General features: G+C 26.7%; 1 protein-coding gene across 2 annotated transcripts in view; it reads left to right on the forward strand.

Annotated features, from left to right (window-relative positions):
• The window catches only part of LOC107454114 (doublesex and mab-3 related transcription factor 3, truncated), a 60,207-nt gene that overhangs the window by 10,933 nt on the left and 30,364 nt on the right, over window positions 1–18,910 (forward strand). The window contains exon 1 of one of the 2 annotated variants that reach the window (XM_043039140.3): window positions 17,223–17,424. The exons of the other annotated variant lie outside the window; for it this stretch is intronic. The gene's annotated coding sequence lies outside the window, so the exon portion shown is untranslated. Of the gene's footprint in view, window positions 1–17,222; window positions 17,425–18,910 lie in introns of those variants that run through there. 2 annotated transcript variants of the gene reach the window in all.

The raw sequence follows: 18,910 nt of genomic DNA on the forward strand, positions 1-18,910 counted from the left end.
ATGTTCAAATTTTTTGTAATTTGCAAAATTTTTAATTTGTTGGTTTTTAAAAAATTCTGAAAATGTTCAGAATTAGGAAAATTCTGAAGTTGTTAGTACTTTTAAAATTTCTGAAGTTTTTAAAAAACGGGTATATTAAGAATTGCAGATGGTGTAAGTAATACTGTTGTACGGTATGTACAAACTGTTTGTACTTTGAAAAATTCTGATGTGGTTGGGACTTAGAAAATTTTTCAAGTTGCTTGTTCTTTGAATAATTTTCAAATTGTCTTGACTTTGAAAAATTTTGATTGAAATTTCTGATTTCTTGAAAAGTCTGAATTCTTCTTGTTTTGTACATAGAATTGTTTCTAAATTCTTTGAACATAGAAAATTGTTTTAGTTGGGAAAAAAGGGTATATAAGATGTCGCAGAAGTATTTTTCAAAATGTTTTGATTTCGAAAAATTTTCAAATTATTTATACTCTGAAAAATTCTTAATCTGTAGGTTTTAGAAATATTCTAAAATTGTTTGAACATGGAAAACTTTTTTTAGTTGAAAAAAAAAAAAAAAAACGAATATATCTAGAGAGTCGCAAAAGTTTGAAGTCAGAAAAAGTTTCAACTTGCTTAGGTTGTGAAAATTTTTCAAATTGTTTACACTTAGGAAGAATTCTAAAGTTGAGTGAAGTCTAGAAAAGGTTTCAAATTTTTGTTCTTAAAAATATTCGTAAGTTGTTTAAATATCGAGCTTTTTTTTTTATGTAGGAAAAAAAAAACGGATTTATAAGGTGCAGCATGTGTTTGGACGAGGAAAAATTTTTGAACTGTTTCGACTTTTAAAAGTTGACAAATTTTTCTTGCTTTGATAAATTCTGAAACTGTAGAATTTAGAAAAACTCTGAAGACGTTTAGAATCAGGGAAATTCTAAAGTTCTTAAAAAACGGGTAAGTAAGGAGTCGCAGAAGTTGGAAGTTAGAAAAAAGTTTCAATCTCTTTATATCATTCTGATGTTTTTTGGCATTTGAAGTTGCTTATACTTTGAATAATTTTTTTCCTTTTTTTGTACTTCGAAATATTCTGAAGATACGTGAATTTGAAAATTTCTGAAGTTGGGAAGAAGAAAAGGAATTTTAAAGTTAGAAATTTTTTTAACATGTTTCGACTTTGATAAATTTACGAATTCTTTGTACTTTGAACAATTCTTAATCGGTTTTAGAAAAATTCTGATGTTGTTTGAGTATAGAAAATTTTTTGAAAGTGAGAAAAACTGGTATTTAACGTATAGCAGAAGTTTGTTTTTGGAAAAATTTTCAAATTTTTTTGTAATTAGAAAAACTCGGATATTTTTATTACTTAGAAAAATTCAGAAAATGTTTTAACTTTGAATAATTTTCAAATTCTTTTGGCTTTGAAAAAGTTTCAAACAGCTAGTGCTTAAACATATTTTGCAAATGTTTAAACGTAGAAATTTATTTATGCCGGAAAAAGCAGCTTTATTACGCCTAACAGAAGTTTGATCTTGGAAAAACATCAATATGTTTCGGCTTTGAATATTTTTCAAATTATTTGAACTTAGAAAAATTCTAAAGTTGTTGGTACTTGAAAAATTTTTTAAATTGTTTTAAGTTAAAACATTTAAAAAATTTATGTACCTAAAGTTATAACGAAGTTGTTTGTACTTTATTATAATTTCAAATTTGCTTTGACTTAGAAAAACTTTAAAATATTTTCTTCTCAGAAATATTCTAAAATTGTTTGAATATAACACAATTTTTGAAGTTGGAAAAATGGGTATATACCGAGTCATAGATGTTTGGTCTAGGAAAAATTTTCAAATTGTTGCGATTTTAGAAAATTTTTTGAATTGTATGTACTTTGAGAAATTATGAAACTGACGGTATTTTGAAAAATTCTGAAGTTATTTGTGCCTAGAATTTTTTAAAATTTATTTCGATTTAATTTTTTGTTGATGCTTTTAATGTTGTTGCTGATTTTAAAAATTCTGAAGTTGTTTGTACTTTAAATAATTTTCAAATTGTTTTAAGATTTAAAGAATTTTTAAGCTGTTAATACTTAGAATCAAATCTTAAGATGTTCGAATTTAAAAAATTTTTCGAGCTGTTTGGACTTTAAAATATTCTGATATTCCTTGAGTATAGAAAACTTTTGAAATTTGAAAAAATGGCTATATACTAAGAGTAATCAGTAATACCTAATCAGTGGGGTTGAACTCACATCCCTACTAGGGAAGCGGACTGTAGCTCTTGAATAATTTTCACATTGTTTTGATTTTAAAAACGTTTTCAAACCATTTGTACTTACAAATATTTTGAAAATGTTTATACACAGAAATTTATTGAAGTCGGAAAGAAACAGTTATATAACAAGTAGCAGAAGTTTAGTCTTGGAACGACATTGAATAATTTTAAAATTATTTAGGCTTGGAAAAATTCTTAAGTGGTTGAGGCTGAAAGAAATTTTAAAATTGCATAGATTTGAAAAAGTAAAGAAACTTTCTTTACCTAAAATGATTATGAAGTTGCTTGAACTTGAAAATTTTTGATGTAAGAAAAACAGTGTATAAAGAGCAGCTGAAATTTAGTTAAAAAATGCTTAACTTATTAGGACTTGTTACTTACTTGACACTTAAAATTATTCAGAAATTCCTTGAACATATAGAAAATTATTTTTGTTGGGGAAAATGGGTATATAAGAAGTCGCTGAAATATTTTAAAATTATTTTGACTTTGAACACTTTTCAAAGTGTTCGTACTTGAAAAAAAAAATTCTGATGTTGTTGGTACTTAGAAAATTTCTGAAGTTGTTTGTACTGAGAATAATTTCAAATTGTTTTGACTTAGAAAAACTTTCAAATTTTTTGGTCTTTGAAATATTCTGAAATTGTTTGACCATACGCAATTTTTGCAGTTGGAAAAAATGAGCATATAACGACTCATAAATGTTTGGTCTAGGAAAAATTTCCAAACTGTTTCGATTTTTTTTTTTTTAAATTTCGAAATATATGTACTTTGAAAAATTATGAAGATGCAGGTATTTAGAAAAATTCTAAAGTTGTTTGCATCTAAAATTGTTTTTTAGTTTGTTTTGATTAAAAAAGTTTTAGTACTTTATTCACAAAATGATTCTAAAGTCGTTTGTACTTAAGGAATTTTTGAACTTCAATCTTCCGCAAATCATTATGTATACGTTTATTTTTGTTAAGAAAAGAACTTCAAAAATTCCTTAAGTACAAACGACTTTAGAATCATTTTGTGAATAAAGTACTAAAACTTTTTTAATCAAAACAAACTAAAAAACAATTTTAGATGCAAACAACTTTAGAATTTTTCTAAATACCTGCATCTTCATAATTTTTCAAAGTACATATATTTCGAAATTTAAAAAAAAAAAAATCGAAACAGTTTGGAAATTTTTCCTAGACCAAACATTTATGAGTCGTTATATGCTCATTTTTTCCAACTGCAAAAATTGCGTATGGTCAAACAATTTCAGAATATTTCAAAGACCAAAAAATTTGAAAGTTTTTCTAAGTCAAAACAATTTGAAATTATTCTCAGTACAAACAACTTCAGAAATTTTCTAAGTACCAACAACATCAGAATTTTTTTTTTCAAGTACGAACACTTTGAAAAGTGTTCAAAGTCAAAATAATTTTAAAATATTTCAGCGACTTCTTATATACCCATTTTCCCCAACAAAAATAATTTTCTATATGTTCAAGGAATTTCTGAATAATTTTAAGTGTCAAGTAAGTAACAAGTCCTAATAAGTTAAGCATTTTTTAACTAAATTTCAGCTGCTCTTTATACACTGTTTTTCTTACATCAAAAATTTTCAAGTTCAAGCAACTTCATAATCATTTTAGGTAAAGAAAGTTTCTTTACTTTTTCAAATCTATGCAATTTTAAAATTTCTTTCAGCCTCAACCACTTAAGAATTTTTCCAAGCCTAAATAATTTTAAAATTATTCAATGTCGTTCCAAGACTAAACTTCTGCTACTTGTTATATAACTGTTTCTTTCCGACTTCAATAAATTTCTGTGTATAAACATTTTCAAAATATTTGTAAGTACAAATGGTTTGAAAACGTTTTTAAAATCAAAACAATGTGAAAATTATTCAAGAGCTACAGTCCGCTTCCCTAGTAGGGATGTGAGTTCAACCCCACTGATTAGGTATTACTGATTACTCTTAGTATATAGCCATTTTTTCAAATTTCAAAAGTTTTCTATACTCAAGGAATATCAGAATATTTTAAAGTCCAAACAGCTCGAAAAATTTTTTAAATTCGAACATCTTAAGATTTGATTCTAAGTATTAACAGCTTAAAAATTCTTTAAATCTTAAAACAATTTGAAAATTATTTAAAGTACAAACAACTTCAGAATTTTTAAAATCAGCAACAACATTAAAAGCATCAACAAAAAATTAAATCGAAATAAATTTTAAAAAATTCTAGGCACAAATAACTTCAGAATTTTTCAAAATACCGTCAGTTTCATAATTTCTCAAAGTACATACAATTCAAAAAATTTTCTAAAATCGCAACAATTTGAAAATTTTTCCTAGACCAAACATCTATGACTCGGTATATACCCATTTTTCCAACTTCAAAAATTGTGTTATATTCAAACAATTTTAGAATATTTCTGAGAAGAAAATATTTTAAAGTTTTTCTAAGTCAAAGCAAATTTGAAATTATAATAAAGTACAAACAACTTCGTTATAACTTTAGGTACATAAATTTTTTAAATGTTTTAACTTAAAACAATTTAAAAAATTTTTCAAGTACCAACAACTTTAGAATTTTTCTAAGTTCAAATAATTTGAAAAATATTCAAAGCCGAAACATATTGATGTTTTTCCAAGATCAAACTTCTGTTAGGCGTAATAAAGCTGCTTTTTCCGGCATAAATAAATTTCTACGTTTAAACATTTGCAAAATATGTTTAAGCACTAGCTGTTTGAAACTTTTTCAAAGCCAAAAGAATTTGAAAATTATTCAAAGTTAAAACATTTTCTGAATTTTTCTAAGTAATAAAAATATCCGAGTTTTTCTAATTACAAAAAAATTTGAAAATTTTTCCAAAAACAAACTTCTGCTATACGTTAAATACCAGTTTTTCTCACTTTCAAAAAATTTTCTATACTCAAACAACATCAGAATTTTTCTAAAACCGATTAAGAATTGTTCAAAGTACAAAGAATTCGTAAATTTATCAAAGTCGAAACATGTTAAAAAAATTTCTAACTTTAAAATTCCTTTTCTTCTTCCCAACTTCAGAAATTTTCAAATTCACGTATCTTCAGAATATTTCGAAGTACAAAAAAAGGAAAAAAATTATTCAAAGTATAAGCAACTTCAAATGCCAAAAAACATCAGAATGATATAAAGAGATTGAAACTTTTTTCTAACTTCCAACTTCTGCGACTCCTTACTTACCCGTTTTTTAAGAACTTTAGAATTTCCCTGATTCTAAACGTCTTCAGAGTTTTTCTAAATTCTACAGTTTCAGAATTTATCAAAGCAAGAAAAATTTGTCAACTTTTAAAAGTCGAAACAGTTCAAAAATTTTTCCTCGTCCAAACACATGCTGCACCTTATAAATCCGTTTTTTTTTCCTACATAAAAAAAAAAGCTCGATATTTAAACAACTTACGAATATTTTTAAGAACAAAAATTTGAAACCTTTTCTAGACTTCACTCAACTTTAGAATTCTTCCTAAGTGTAAACAATTTGAAAAATTTTCACAACCTAAGCAAGTTGAAACTTTTTCTGACTTCAAACTTTTGCGACTCTCTAGATATATTCGTTTTTTTTTTTTTTTTTCAACTAAAAAAAGTTTTCCATGTTCAAACAATTTTAGAATATTTCTAAAACCTACAGATTAAGAATTTTTCAGAGTATAAATAATTTGAAAATTTTTCGAAATCAAAACATTTTGAAAAATACTTCTGCGACATCTTATATACCCTTTTTTCCCAACTAAAACAATTTTCTATGTTCAAAGAATTTAGAAACAATTCTATGTACAAAACAAGAAGAATTCAGACTTTTCAAGAAATCAGAAATTTCAATCAAAATTTTTCAAAGTCAAGACAATTTGAAAATTATTCAAAGAACAAGCAACTTGAAAAATTTTCTAAGTCCCAACCACATCAGAATTTTTCAAAGTACAAACAGTTTGTACATACCGTACAACAGTATTACTTACACCATCTGCAATTCTTAATATACCCGTTTTTTAAAAACTTCAGAAATTTTAAAAGTACTAACAACTTCAGAATTTTCCTAATTCTGAACATTTTCAGAATTTTTTAAAAACCAACAAATTAAAAATTTTGCAAATTACAAAAAATTTGAACATTTTTCAAAGTTGAAAACAGTTTGAAAACTTTTCCACGACCAAACATCTGCTACTTGATATATACTCATTTTTTTCCTACTAATAGCAATTTTATGTACATACAACTCCAGAATATTTCTAACACAAACAGATTCAAAATTTTTTCAAAGTATAAATAATTTAAAAATTTTCAAAATCAAAACAATTTGAAAGAAAAAAAATGTTTTGTTACATCTTGTATACTTTTTTTTGCCGACTAAAACAATTTTCTACGTTCAAACAACTTCAGAATTGTTCTCACAAAGAACTGTATCTACTCCCGATACTGGGAGGCCAGAGAACTTTTGTTCAATTTAAGTTCATGAATTAATTTTTGTCTTTGATGTTTTGCTTTTGTTTTTGTATTTTGTATATTTCATCTCCTTCTGTATTTGTATTTTTATTTCATTTTGATCTCTGTACAGCGTTAGGATAATGTCCGTATCGCCTGCTGCATTGGAAATAAAAAAAAAAAAAACAACTTCGGAATTTTTTCTAAGTGCTCATTATTTGAAAAATTTTTAAAGTCGAAACAAATCTGAAATTTTTCTAACATAAAACTTCTGTAACTCCCTAAATAATTTCATTTTTTCCCAACTACGAAAATTTTCTAATGTGCAAAGCTTTAAAATATTTCTAAGTAGAAAAATTTGGAAAATTTTTCATAGTCGGAACAATTTGAAAGCTACTCAAAGTACAAATAAATTAAGAAATTTTCTAAGTACCAATAACATCAGAAATGTTTTAAGTACAAACAGTTTTAAAATATTTCGAACTTCTGCGATTCTTTACATACCCGTTTTTAAAAGATTCAGAATTTTTCTAAGCAACACTAACTTCACAATTTTCTTAATTCTATGTATTTTCAGAATTTTTTGAAAACAAACTGATTCGTAATTCTTTTGAAGTACAAATAATTTGAAAATTTTTCAAAATCGTAAAAGTTTTGAAATATTTCTAACCTCAAACTTCTGCGATTCTTTATATACCCGTTTTTAAGAACTTCGGAATTTTTCAAAATAACAACACCTTCAGAATATTCCTAATTCTAAGCATTATCAGAGTTTTTGGAAAACAAACCTATTCTGAATTTTTCAAACTACGAATTATTTGAAAGTTTTGCAAATCCAAAACAGTTTCGAATTTTTACCGCAACTAAACTTCTGCGACTTTATATAATCCCGTTTTTTTCTACTAAAATACTTTTCTATGTTCAAACAACTTCAAAATTTTTCAAATTATATATAATTGTAAAATTTTTCAAAGTCGAAGCAAGTTGAAAATTACTCAAAATACAAACTTCTGCTACTCTGCTGCATTTTGAAAATTTTTCTAACTTCAAATTAACAACCAATCTGAAGAGTTTTGGAACACAGGTGATTAAAAACGGGACATAGTTACCTAAAACTTTAGTTTCAGAGTGACGATATGAGTTTACTTAACTTTCTTAGTTTAATGTCAAAGACGCTAGTATTTTGTCGATATTTCCGAAAACTATGTTAATCAAATGAGTTTTAGCGGAAAACTATAATGAAAAATAATTACACTATATTACTGATAATGAGTAGAAAAATTCGTAAAGTTTTTTTGAAGTCATAAACCATTTTATTCAACTGATTATGTACTGTTACCTCTTAGAATGATTATTACATATTTACTATATCGACTAATTAAATACAAATATTCTGACTATGAAGCTATTTCATCAGTTTAGAATTATTAGACATATCATTTAAAATTGGTAAAAATGTAATCTCTAAAGAAGTGTTTATTTAGAAATTAAATCAATGTTTTTATAATGCTTTTATGAGAAAATAATAATTCACACATTAATTTAAGTAATGAAAACATAAACCATTTTGTTCAACTGAATATGTATAGTTATCTCTTAGAATGATTATTATATATATACTATCTCAGCTAATTAAATACAAACATTCTGACTAATAAACTATTTCATCAGTTTAGAATTATTAGACATATCATTCAAAATTGGTAAAAATTTAATCTCTAAGGAAGGTTTCATTTAGAAAGTAAATTAATGTTTTTATAATGCTTTAATGAGAAAATAATAATTCACACAATAATTTAAATAATAAAAACATAAGAAAAATATACTAGCTTGCGAAAAATTTCTAAGTCCCTCGGGAAAAAAACGTTCCTCATCTCATTAGCGATCAACTCACTGAAGAAAACTAATTAAATATAAACATTCTGATTATGAAACTATTTAATTAGTTTAGAAATTTTAGTTATATAGTATAAAATTAATAAAAATGTAATCTTTGAAAGTTCATTTTTAGAATTAAGTCATTGAAATTATAATGCTTAATTGAGAAAATAATAATTCGCAAATTAATTTAAATATTGAAAGAATAATAAAATATATTAGTTTGCGAAAAATTTCTAAGTCCCGAAAATAAAAATAATTCTTCCACTTTCCAAAGAAGAGATAATAAAAATCTTCCCTTTGATAAAACTTTATCTAAAGAGGGGATCTCGTAGACAAGAAGTCTTTGATCCGAAGTGGGGTGTAGCTCTCATCCCATAGGACTATAGTATAAGAGGTCATCGACCCAAAGTGGGGTTGAACGCTCATCCCATAGTAAAAAAAGTGGGGTTGAACGCTCAATTTTCCCCTACTTACAGTATTTCTTAAAATGTCCTATTTCACCACAATAGAAACATTCACGTTCAGATCTAAATTTTTTCACAATACTTGGCGAATTCCATTTCTCATTAAAATGTTCTTTCTGCCGATCGTTATTACACGGAATAGCTTGTGGATCATACTGAAAATTGGCAATGAGATTTTCTTTAAAGTAATAATAATTATCATCATAAATTTCTAACCTTTCAGCAGGAATAAGCTGTAAAGCACACGAAAACCAAAGATCGAAATTCACACTAAATCTCTTCACTTTCTGTTCAAAGAGTTTGAAGTACCGTCGAATTCCACACTTCTTGGCATCAATTTCAAACATCTCATTCACTAATTTTTTCTAAAGTAGGAAATCCTTAATAACAATAATATGTGTCACCAATTCTTTCAAAAACTTAATAAAACATTTCTGGAACGGATCCCATCGCTGCCACCAATTAATACATAGCTGTAGCGTATCAAGCTATATTAAAGAACTGTTCAGTTTTTTTATAGAAACATTTATTTCACACCACAACAAATACAATAAGAAATATAAAGTACCCATAACGGGATAGTTAGATCTTATAAAGGAAACTAGAAAAAGTGCCCGTAGCGGGATATATGAAAACTCACCCGTAACGGGATAGATAAAATATCATAAAACAAACTAGATAAACCCGTTACGGGTAATATGAAAACTCAAATTCCACACAAAACTAATTCTAAAAAATCAACAACTTTCTGGTGTTCTAATTTTATCGTCTGCTTTTATTATTTGTATTTCGTCATAAAATATTTCATTGATGTGCGCATGCGCTTCTTCTCCGTTACATCGTACCGAAGAAAAAAAAAGGGAAGCCCATTTGAGAGGCACAGGGAACCGGTAAAATCCTTTCGTACCGCGCATTGACTTGCGTTTGCTTTGGTGCCTTTCATTTCTTCTGGTGCCTCTCATTTTTAAAGGCACATTAGTTATGTGCCTCTAACGTGAGAAAATAAAGGGTACATTTAGCATGGGCCTTTTATTTAAGAGGTACAGTTTTTAGAGTGTACAACTAATTATTACTTTACTAGAAAGTAAACACATGTATTATAGTGCATCATAATAATCATAATCGAGAAAATTAAAGTTCATTCAACAATAAAGTCCTTACTTTTTTTTATTCCAGCGTTATAATGTGCTCATTGACATTGCAATAAGTTTGCACACAATAAATAATTTTACATGTGTAAATGATACCTTGAAATTGTACAATATTTCTTTTATAAGAAACAGGGATATCTCTGTTAATCTCCTTTTTACTTATCTATCTTTGATTAGTGTTCAATTATTTTGTTTATTTTATTTTCCTGAATACTCGATTTTATAGTCTACATTTTACATTTATACTATCGGTATTGCAATTCTTTTTTTTTTTTTTTTTTTTTTTTTTTTTTTTTTACTATACATTTACCTTACACTTACACTTTGCCTTTTCTCTCTTTAAAAAAAAAATTTTTTTTTTTAAATATATTTTAAACATTATAGTTTTCGTTCCACACCAATCGTATATCATGCATGAGCATGAGCTACCCAGGCTAACCCTTGTAAACATAAAGAAGAAGAAAATTAATTCCTAGGAACACGTGACCACACTCCACGCTCTAATGTAACATTTTAATGGCCCCCGTAAAAAGAAACTCAAAATCTCCCACCTTGAATTTCACCTTTGACGCTTAGTGATGCCGTCCGAAGTTCTGTAATAAGGAAAACAAGGGAAGTTTGACTCGATTAATTCGAAACCATTACCCACTCTAAGAACACAACACCATATATAATAAAATTGCAGATATTTTGATAAGCAAAACTATTTAGAATTAAAGATTTATCCTAAAATCTTTATCTTTGACACGCAGAGTAAGTTCATCGTGCATAGTAAAATTACAAATATTTTGACCAAAAAAAAAAAAAAAAAATCAACTATATATCTTCACTGTAAAATCCTTATCTAGTGCTTCTCTGAGCATATGACATTGTCTATAGCAAATGCACTAATATTTTGATAAGAAAAAAAAATTAACAATAAATCTTTATCCCAAAAACTTTATCTGGTGTTACTCTGAGCACGTAACATCGCGTGTAGTAAAATTGCAAATATTTTGGCAGAAATAAATAAATAAATAAAATTAATTTAAATTTTTTTCTAAAAGCTTTTACCTGGTGTTATAACAATTGTTTTATAAAATTATCAATATGTTGAGAAGAAAAAAAAATTAAACCTTTTCCTAAAATCTTTATCTGTTATAAGTAACATTGTGTAGTGTAGAACTACGAATATTTTGACAAGAAAAACAATGATATTAAACTAGGATAAAAAAGTAAAAAATATGTTAGGACAGTTAAACTTTTATCCATTGGACAAAACCAGATTAAAAATAAAAAAATATTTATCAAAATAGTATTATTTTTCAAAATCTTACGTAAGCATCATTACGTAAACACTTGAATATTTTTTAAAGAAATGTAGAGCGGTGGATATACCCGAAAACGTAGATACATTTACAGTCTATCGCAGTCACTTTTAAGCAATTTTTTTCCATGCAATAAAACACAATTTTTTTTCCCAAAAAAAGAAGAAGAAAAAAGGATAGAAAAGAAAAAAGAAAGAAAGAAAGCTTCTTACACTGATCGCTTCAGAGCTGTAAAATCTTGCCTTAATATTGCTCTAAACATGAAATAATAAAAATCATTTACTCTTTGAACTAACAGATTTTTTTTCCCTCTCCCAGCATGAAACTTGAAACATGAACCATTAAACATACATAAAGATAGAAAACAAATGTCAACTGGTGTACGACTCCAAAATTACTTAAGGGATTGGAAGAAGAAGAAAAAATTAAAAAGATAGAAAAGAAAAAAATAACTCAACATAAATTTAGCAAGTTGTAATAGTGAACTTAGGTAACAAGGAAATTCCTGCGGTGAGGTAGGTTTTAATTACCACCGTTGACAAATTTCGTATCAGCTCAATTCTGTGTCGAGCAGACGACATCCCGCCGCGTTGCCATCTGCTACGGATTAATGTCAATCTTTAACACGTCAACGTTACTTAGTCGTCGCCAAATTTTTATTTTCTTTCGTTGGATTGTTTTCGAATGGTGTTCTGAAAGATTTAGAATGTGTGTTTCGACTTAAAAATAAATCTCGCTATTGTTATTTTAGAAATGATTCTCTTAGAAGCTATTGGCTTAGAATGAAGTGATCAAAACAAAAGATTAATTTTTATTTTAATTGTAAATTTTGGTTTCTCGAAAGAAACTGTAATATTCAATTTATAAGACAACTGCCTCTATCACATATAGCAAAACATCATTGTCTCTATCACATATGGCGAAACATATATCATTGAATCTATTACATATATTTTATTATTATTTTTTTCATTTGATAAACATTTTAAAAGCCAAATTTTTTATTTCATTTTGTTAGCTTATTTTCAAATGGAGTTTGGACAGATTTAGTATATGTGTCATGACATAAAAATAAATTGTTATTTAAGTTACTATTATTTAAGAAATGATTCTCGTAAAATCTACTGATGACATAGAATCAAGTGGTTGAAACAAAATATTATATATATATATTTATTTTTATTTGAAAATTTTAGTTTCACAAAACAAACTAGAATATGCAAAGTAGGTTTTAAGACTATCATAAGTAATGAGATAAAAATAATGCATTGAATCTGCATTTTAACAGTCAATTTCAGTCATGTTAATGCTAACAATAAACTCATTTTTGTTTCATTTTGATTTAGAAAAATTAAAACGAATGATTTTATCATGTTATTTTAAATATTTTCTATAGAATATATGCCAATAAGCAGTTATTTATCTATTTGTTTAGTCTAAACAGCACTAATTAATAAAAATGTGTTAATTTATTAATGCAGTACGAAAATCAAATTCTATTTTAAAATAAAATTTAATGAGAGATAAATAAATTCTATAATGCCCATATTAGGTAAAAATTCTCTAGTGAAGGAAAAATAATTATTTTTCATAAATTGGGTTGTCAGAAGATAAAGAATTTAATACCCAAATTAAAGTAATTAAATATGCTGCAGATAAACATTGGTGTATTTTATCTGCATTTCTTTGGAAAAATGAGAAATATTATCTCAATATCGATACCCTAAGACAAATCCTTAAGTATAATTTCATTCCGAAATACTGTTATAATTAATCTTTACATTATGATTTCAAATTGTACAGTTTATTGTAAAATAATTTCGCAGGAGTTTTTTCTTCTTCTTCTTTTTTTGAAAAAAATATATAGGTGATAAATTTACATTTAAAAAATTAACGATTAACGAGTAAAATTATTTTTAAGATTAAAAAAAATCCTTTTTTTTTAAATAAAATGTTTTAAAACTTTTAAGGTAGAATATTTTATGGTTTAAATAAATCATATATATATATATATATATATATATATATATATATATATATATATATATATATATATATATATATATATATATATATATATATATATATATATATATATATATATATATATATATATATATATATTATATACATTTATTTTTTGCTTCAAATACAATATTGCAGAGATAATAAATAAGTTAATTTTAAATTTCAGACTTCGTATTTTATTATCTAAGATATTGTAGCAAAAATATCTTCTTTTTTTTTAATTAATTTATTTTGTTATTTCAATACATTGTATGATATTATTTCAAGCAAATACCACTGAAAATTGAACCGCTGTACCACTTAATATCTTATATCATACTTCATATCAAACAATCTTACAAACCTCACTGCAAATTAAAACCATAAAACCATTTCCCCCCCCCCCTCGAAAGTGGTATGGCGCTTCACCAATGCTTCTAAATACGCCAATTCAGCAAAGAGAAGTGATTTTTTATTGTTACTAGTGCCAAGAAAAAGATTCGGTATCCATCAACTACAGACACATTTCAGGAGATGATTTAAAGGAGTAAAAATAGTCTAAGGAAAGAGTCTCGCCACAGTTGCACTTTTGGACAGTCAATGGCATCCACCTGCTCCTCCTGCATCCGCTTCTTTCCCTTTTCAATTGATGCGGAAGATGAAATGTGTCTGTATAAAGAACAAATTTATTTTATTTTCGTTGTAGCTGATCCTTGTGGGAGAAGATAACACGCTTTAACCAATTGTAGCTATAAAAAAAGTAAAATGCAGTCGCTCTCTCTGTTTTTTTTTCTTTGAAGACGGAAGAAATAAATAATACGGAAATCAAAAGTAAACACTCTTCAAATGGAGGAAACATAAAGAAAAAAATCATTCTTTTCTTTTTTTGGATTATATTAACAGCAATAAATTTATTTGGAAGTAGGTTCCTATCATGATTCCAACAGAGACAAAGTAATAAAGCAAAGAACTTTACTTTTTGATTTTATGATTTTTTTGTAAAAATTATACATACGTATTTCATTGTGGATAAATAGGATAAATTGGAAATGAAAAATATGAACGGTAAGAAAAAGTGGTAGATGGTGGAAAAAAGAAAATGCAAACTCCGTTCTCACAGTTCAGTAATAAATGAAAAATGGTAGGGGAAACTTCCGAGCAAGGGCTTACTTCTACATTTTATTTATTCATCTACTTCCTGAAATCGGGGAACAAATGAGTTAAACGATGTTGGAAAAAAATGAATGGTATATTAGGTCATAATATTAAAGTAGGAATGCCAACTTCATTCTCATATTAAAGCATTATCTGAGTGAAGGTGCATTACGCTTATTATTTATTTGTGTTGAATGCGTTTCTTTTTAAACTTATTTATTACATTTTATAGATTTTTCAGTAGAAGTAAATGATTTTGTAAAAGTTGTTTTATGATTTTTTATAATTTTTCAGAACCCTATTCTCCCTTCCATTTCATTGTATATGTTACCGTTAAAGTATATAATGCAGTTATTTCATAGAATACCTAGTTATTCCATGAAATAACTGCTCGTGTCCGTTAAAGTGTGTAATATGTTATTAATTTGACACTTTAACTAGTTATTCTATGAAATAACTAGGTATTCTATAAATTAACTAATGAGAGACAGTTAAAGTGTAAAATAAAAAAATTAGCTAAAATGAAATAACTAGGTATTCTATAAACTAATGATAGACAAAAATAATGAAAAAGAAGCAATGTATCTAATTTACGCAGCGTATAAATGGTATTTTTGGGAACGTACCATAAAATCATTTGTTACAACAAGGATTACTAAAATGACACTTGGAATTACAAAGAACATTATTTCTAAAACAAAAACATTTTTTGTTGACACACTGGGTTTTACACGAACATTTTTTGAATCCCTGTGATATGAAATCATTTAACCCTGGCGATTTTACACTTTAACGGGCTGCAGATCGTTATTCTATGAAATAACTAGTTAAACCATGAAATACAAGAGAGTTTTACACTTTAACGGACACGATCAGTTATTTCATGGAATAACTAGGTATTCTATAAAATAACGGATTTCATACTTTAACGGTAACATATATAATGCCTAAAACTAGACAGCAATGCATGAAACGATTTATATTTCTCACATTTCCTAGGCATTCTATAGAATACCAAATGAGAAACCGGCAATGTATAAAATACATCAATGAGTCGTTTCGAATATCACGATTTCACTTAATAAGAAAGGCATAAATTATGTTCTGCCTTTCTTAATGTAAATTATGTTTATGAATATCCTTTAATATCAATTGTGTTTCCCGTAATAAGAAAAGCATAAATTATGTTTTGTGCAACTTTCATTTTTCTTTTGCATCATCCAAAATTTTAAAGTAAAGTATCGTCATCAAGTAGTTAAAAAATTGTTGTCCGAAATGGAAGATGGGGTTTTACCGGTGTTAGTGTTCTACAAGCTATGCGAATGGCATGGAATGATGCGTCTTCCTCTGCGATAATGAATGGCTTCAAGAAGGCTGGATTCATTAAAGATCACGAAAGTAGTCAAACAATCAATATCGTTAATTCTGCTGAAAGCTACACCGAAAATGATTGGGACGGATTGACCGGACTCATGAAGCTTGATGACATGGAATTTCATGACTTTGTGAACGTAGATGATGCAGTAACAGTGTGTGGTCAGTGGGATGACAATGATATCATCGCTCAAACGAAAGCTTCTTGTGAACTATCAGAAGAAGAGAATGAGGAAATCGAAGATTTACCGCCCAATGTTACTAACAAACAAGCACTTTCTGCAGTGGTCACTGTAAGGAGATTTATTGAGAGGCAGACGAATATACCAGAGGAGACATTTAAAGCTATAGTCCACTTAGAAAGTGTTATAGACAAACTTTCTTGCACATCTCTAAAGCAAACGACAATTGAATCTTTTTGTGTAAAAAGTGTTTTTAGAATAAATATAGAATAGTAAATAAGGTATGTAAAGAGCATTTTTCTTTATTCTACCATCGATAACACGCGATTTTCGGTATCTCGAATTTTTTCTCCTCTCCCTTCAAGTTCGAGATATCGAGGTTTGACTGTGTATATATATATATATATATATATATATATATATATATATATATATATATATATATATATATATATATATATATATATATATATATATATATATATATATATATATATATATATATATATATATATATATATATATATATATATATATATATATATATATATATATATATATAAGTTCATTTAAATATAAACTGAACTGACATAAAATGATGTGTCTGATAATAACATTCTACTGATACAAAGTACTAAGTACTTAAAAGTACTAAGCATTTGCAAGTACTTTTTTCTATCCATTTCCTTCAACAGACAGAAGAAAAAAATAGAAAAAAATGAAAAATAAACAAATCTATAATACTAAATATTTTTTGAAATCAGAATGCTCTTCATTTATTTCAAAATCCTTAAACTCCAGATCTCCCCAATTTATCCCTTCGCAATTTTCCCCCAATGTTCGAAACAGCCCAAATCAATCTCAATGACACAATTTATTCTGCGCTGATATCGCACATATGCAAACACCCATCGATCGTAGGTCGCGGATTGAAAATCACAGAAATATTTTCCCCTCTTTCAACAGTCTAGAACCACAGAAATGCTCTGTTATTCCATATTGTATAAACTATCCCTAGGAAACAGTTCCTCAAATGTAAGCTTCTCTCACAGTGTCCAATTACAGCCCCCGAAGTCGCGACCTGAAAATGTGTCCAAAAAGCATTTTGATTCGAGAAATCCTGACAGCGAGAGTTACTTCCTATTGGCTTACTTTTAACTCCGCCTACTCTACTGATACTTCCCTCCCCTCATTCGAATTCGGTTGTTTCACTTAAGCAGGTAAGTTTTCATCATTTCTCTTTGTTTGGCTAGTTGATTTCATTCTTATTAAAAGTTATTCTTATAAAATTATTCGTATTATTTAAGAGGATTTCTTTTAAAAAAAGTTTTCTATTCATATAAAATTAGTTTTATTATTTAATACCATTTTATTTCTCTCAAAATTCGCCTATTCATATAAAACCAATTGTATTATTTCAGATAGCTTTATTAGTTTCAAAAATTCAAAAAAAACTCTTAAAGACTATTTAAATAGACTCAGAAATTGTTTATTCATATAAAACAATCGTATTACGTTAGACGGTTTTATTTGTGTCGATAAATAAAATTTACATTATTTAACTAAATATTAAATAATAACTCAAACCTACTCATAACTAAAATCAAAAGTAATTCGCATTATTTAACATGATTTTAAGTAACTCAAAAGATATGCATTGAAATAAAATTATTCGTATTATTTAATATGACTGTTTATCTTTCAAAAGTTTTCTATTCATATAAAATAATTTGTATTATTTAAATTGATTTTATTTTCCTCAAAAGTTCAGTTGAGGCAAATAAAACCATGTTAAATATTCGTATAAAATCATTAGTATTATATAACACCTTTTTATTTTCCTCATGGTATCTATTTAAATAAAATGATTGGTTATTCAAGAATGTTTTAATAGACTCAGAAGTTTTTTATTCCTATACAATAGTCGAATTATTTAGGGTGGTTTTATTAGTGCCCATAATATATAAAATTTACGTTATTACAAGCTAAGTAGTATTTAACAATAACTCAAAACTGCTCATAACTAAACTCAAAAGTAATTCGTATTATTTAATATGATCTTATGTGTCTCAAAAGATATCTATTGATATAAAATTATCCTTATTAATGACGATTTTATTATTTGTCGCAAAAGTTTATGTTATTAGGTACATTATTGATGACATTAAGTGAAATGCAATTCAATTATTTTTTAATTTTTTTAAAAATACTTTTATCGTAATTATAAATCATTATTCAAACTTTTTTTTTTTTTTAATTCGACGCAGTTTAAATATGCAATGGGGAGCTTTTGTTGAAATAAATGTAATAGCATGCGTCATATCTATAAACTATAAATATATGTGGGAACTTATATCATCCTTTTAAATAAATCAATGCCCAAGTCACAATTTTTAAATAATATTGATATCAAATAATAGAAATAAACTAGAAAATAGCAAAGGAAAAATTGCATCAGATTTTTTTAAAATTTTATTTTAAAAATTTGAGCATACTGTAATAGGAAAAAAAAAGCACATGTTTTTAAAAGTATTTAATATTACCATGCATTCTGACAAGCTTAATATAATTACAAAGTCAAGAAAAAAATATAATAGAACACGACACTTATGATATCCTATTTGATTGATGGACAATCATGATTTTCGGTTCAAGAAATTGAGACACTGGGAAACGCAGCTATTTTTCTTTGAAATCAAAAATTAT

The sequence above is a fragment of the Parasteatoda tepidariorum genome, chromosome 6 (assembly GCF_982258835.1).
Source record: "Parasteatoda tepidariorum strain Cologne lab strain chromosome 6, Ptep-v5.0, whole genome shotgun sequence".
Taxonomy (NCBI): Eukaryota; Metazoa; Arthropoda; class Arachnida; order Araneae; family Theridiidae; genus Parasteatoda; species Parasteatoda tepidariorum.